This window comes from Condylura cristata, unplaced genomic scaffold, assembly GCF_000260355.1.
Source record: "Condylura cristata isolate star-nosed mole 26May11 unplaced genomic scaffold, ConCri1.0 scaffold00003, whole genome shotgun sequence".
NCBI classification, from domain to species: domain Eukaryota; kingdom Metazoa; phylum Chordata; class Mammalia; order Eulipotyphla; family Talpidae; genus Condylura; species Condylura cristata.
Genome location: NW_004567104.1, coordinates 43,551,675 through 43,556,029, shown reverse-complemented (window position 1 = coordinate 43,556,029; position 4,355 = coordinate 43,551,675). Strand labels below are relative to the sequence as shown.

The 4,355-nt window shown below is 39.9% G+C and overlaps 1 pseudogene; it reads left to right on the top strand.

The window, feature by feature from the left end:
* The first annotated feature begins 3,611 nt into the window (after positions 1-3,611).
* Positions 3,612-3,993, top strand: LOC101626217 (annotated as a pseudogene).
* The last annotated feature ends 362 nt before the right edge of the window (positions 3,994-4,355 follow it).

The window sequence follows — 4,355 nt, the reverse complement described above, 5'->3', positions numbered from 1 at the left end:
CTTTGGGCCAATCCCTTTTGGGTTGACTTTTGCCCACGAGGGGATGGGTAACTTCAGGTGTTTGATTTAGAAGTTATATTCTTTGTGTTCCATATTGTATATTTACGGTATTAAAGTCCCTTTTCATTAAAGTTTTACATGTTTTGTCTTGTTGCAGCGGATGGCAGAACCCACTTAGAGCAGGCAGGTTTTGGGGCTTCAGGGGTGTCTCCCTCTCTCCCCCTGTCCTGGAACAGATTTGGGGTGTTCTATAACAATAAGAAAGGTTTCTCAGAGAGCCCAAATCAGCATCTCCCAGAGGAGAACTGCTTCTCCAGAACCTGATTATACCTACCAAGCAAAATGAAAAGTAGTAGTAGTGGTAGAAATTAGTTGTTCTCAAAAAGTCAACTAATAATCAAAGCTGGAAGGTCTTTATTACTACAAAATGACTTCATTCAGATTCCATTAAGATGTTAAAGTCCTTCAGATTAATATTTAGTCAGATTCTAGAAGGTATTAGATAGAGATTTCTGTGAAAAGACTTTGCCTTTTACCAGGAGAAGATAGCCCGAGTGTGAAATGGACTTAACACTCAAGGAAAATAAAAATGTTCTTAGAAAGAGCAATGCATATGTATGCATCCAAGCCACCCTTTTTTGAGTCTCTATTTCTGACTTTCTATGTGACAGATTTTGCATTAGCTGGGAGAACACCGTGAAGCAAACCCAGCTCATGATCTGTTGTCATTCCAGAAGGTAAAATTAATGTTTAAAAAAAGGAAAGTGTGATAACTGCTAAGTTAGAAATTGAAACGTCATGTGAGTTCATTTGATTATGCCTTGATATGTCCTCAATACAGGATGTCTATGAATTCGAGTAAATAAACCTCACAGAAACTTAAGTTTTATCATTAACTTTAAAGCCAATCATTATCATCACATCTGGCACATAATGATTATGTAAGAATTGTGGAATAAATGAACTTTCCAGGATTCAAATCAGAGTTGGCCTATAAGGCAACATTCACATCAATTATAAAGGAAATGTTTATGAATACAAAATATTTTTGAGTAGCCAGAAGCTTAAGGCAATCTGCATTGAAAGAGGATGCCATTTAAATACAAATCTCATACTGAGCAGCTTAAAAAACACATATATTATTCACTATGTCTCTGGGCTATTTAATGATATATTTTCAGCATTCTGCTCTAACAGTTATTTTATTTTCAAAACCATGTAAACTATTACTGGTATTTTCCTGCTAAGTCCGAACGATACCTAGAGATTTTAACAAGAAAGATCAATTACAGGAAATTCTAGTAATTCCAATTGTTTTTCAGTTATCCAGACAAAGAAGTTCTAGGTTTAAGTGTGTGTGCAAGAGAGATTTTCTTTCCTTTATAGAGGTAATAAAGGGGGTCAATATTCATTAATTTCATCTTTTCAGGTAGATAAATGGAAATAAGTTGTGTTCCTTCAGTTACCCACTGTACCTTATACTAACCAAACCTCCCAAGAGTCATTTTACTGAAATAGTAGCAAAATGCTACCTATCTTACTCGCTTTTTATTATAATTATGTGTCTGTGGCTTCTTTTTATTCATCTCACATTCTATTATAAATAACTTGAGGATGGGAACACATTCTGTGCTGATCTCTCTCATCGGCACCTACCCCAGCACCATATGCAATACCACTTACAAAACGCTTAGTGGTGATTGTACTAAACAGTAAACCAACTCACATATGAAATTCAAAAGCTGGCACTCTTTTTAAAAAAACGTCAGGCAATGTCAAATGTGAAGTGACTGAATGTTAAGGGTAGAAAATTTCGAACAGCCTCCAGAAATTGGAGGTAAGGGTAGAAATAACTACAATTGTTAAATCAACTATAGAAATGAAAACCCTTAGGCCCCAAATGCTGCAGCAAGTACCCATGCTCCAGAGTACCCAGAGGCAGACCAGAGATGGAGCCTGTGCTCAGCACAGGCACTGAAACCCCCTAGAGGCTGGAGCGATGCTAGAGAATCCTTGCAAATCAACCTAGCTACACCCTAGAAGTAATCAGCTTAACAATAGAGAACCGGTGTGGCGGCCGCTCCTGACCTGCCCACTGCTTCCCCTCAGCCGTGTATTTCAGTACGTCTGCCTGTACTGCTCCCCACCCTGTCTCTGGTGAAGCCTCTCAACTACACCTCTGGCTTGTACTCCAGTTCTTGTATGCATAAATAAATCAATCTTTAAAAAACAATAGATAACAATTCCACAAAGGAAGGAACTCCTCCCAAAAAAAGACCACTACAGCAGAACAATTTCTGCACTGGCAGGAGGAAACTCTCCTGCCTGCCTGTGACTGTGCAGATGCTTCTGTTCACAAATCTTTTTCCTTTGCAAAACAGAAGCAGCAGCTCTCTCGGCCTGCTTGTGTCTGTGCAAGCATCGTTAATTCTCCTTTCCTCTTTTATATAATAAACCTGCCCTTATAAGTATCACCAAAAGTCCAGGTTTCATGGGGAAGCTCAAAGTATGCCACTCAAGGGGGAAATCTAGGAAAACTTCCTCAGGTAACCCAAAGACCCCATTCTCTGAACCACACACCTCTCCAAGTCGGCTTTATAGAGGGGAATCACAAAACATGAGTAATTAAAATGGCCTTTCTACTAATTAAAATAATTATCGCTAACAGCTTTTTTTAACCTTATAGGATTGTTTTTCATCCTCATTCCCACCTCCACCACCACCGCTTACCAGAAAATGGCTCCAAACTTTCTATGGGCAGCTCTCGCCCTCCTAGTTGGAAAGAGGAAACCTAAGCCCCACAGTTAGCACTGCAGCCACTGGAGGGTCTCTGCACCTGCGCTGGGGTCACAGGGTCATGGGCCTTCTGCTCAATCTGTAACAGGTGGTCCCCAGGAAAAGGGGAGGTTCCAGGTTCCCTGCCATACCCAAGGGAGTGTGGAGCTGAACTGGAAAGAAAAGCAGCTGGAGTGGGGACTGGATTAGGACGGAAGAGGGTGGAGAGCCAGAGGAAACCTGGAAGCGGCATAAGGAGCAGAGAGACATGTGAAGAAGCGGCAGGTGCTTGTTGGTCCTGGACTGGTTAAAATAGATGTGGGTGAGAGACCTGGGGGAAGGTTAACAATGGCAGCACTGATCTTCATTTTGATTTTGTTCTCTCAGACAAGTCTACTTCCAGACGTGTGTGGCTGTATCTGACCCTTTTGTATAGGTCGCCACCAAAAGGTGCTTCAGACTGGGGCAGGCTTTCTCCAACCCTGATTGGCTGGAATTTTACCCATGACAGGATGGGTTACTTTGGGTGCTTGAATTGTAAACTGGATTCTTCCCCATTCTTCTCCTTCTGTGTATTGCACACTAATTGTTTTAAAGTTCCTTTCACTAATGGTCTTATGCACTAGAGTATGTTTTGTCTTGATGTGGTGGATAGCAGAACCTATTTAGAACAGGTAGGTTTTGAGGTTCAGGGTGCTTGTCTCTCTAGGGGCCTTATAGCAAGTTCTTCATCTCACCAGCCCCCAGGTTGGCCCTAACACAGGGAACTCAGTGCTGAAATGGCCTAGCTGCCAAGAGGCCTGCTAGCACACGAAGCATTAAAGCCACAAAATAAAATGATGAAAAATTCACTGTCCCTATTGCCAAAAAGAGCAATTAATGATTTTGTTCTTTTTGTTAACGTCCAATTTGGCTTCATACTGTACATTGTATGGACATTTATTCCTGAACCTTGGCTAAATTCCCTAGGCTTTACCTATTAGCCTCAAAAATATTGGGCAGTTGCACTGCCTGACTGCCTCCTGAGAACTATAACAATCGATTATGTATTCCTATTTAGAATAAACATGATGAGCACCTTTCCACTCAACTCTAATTACACAATCATAGATAACTACAAAAAATCACCAGCAGTAAAAATACCATGGCATCTCAGCATTAAGAGATATTTCTATTAGTGAAGTAAACCAGGCTTTTTTTCTTATAGCCAAAAAGTAAATGTATATAGACAGAAGAAAACATTTGTTTGCAAAGAAAAGAAATGCAATGTACGGTAATAAAATAAAGGAAAAAATAAAAAGAAAAGTAATAGGGAAATTCATTTTCTACACTTGGTGCCTTCTTACATAATTATTGGGGTATTTTCTAAATTATGATAAAAGCTGAAGGATACAATCTATCTTATCTTTTGCCATGTCTTTAAAACATGACACAGTGGAGAATGTATATTTAAGTGGGTAAATAAATCCTACGGTGTCACACAAGAAAAATGAAATGTACTAAAGCCAACACTGTGATGATTCCTATCCCAAAGTATTAAAAAAATCAACTTAATGGGCTCTCCCTGGTGACACAACAGT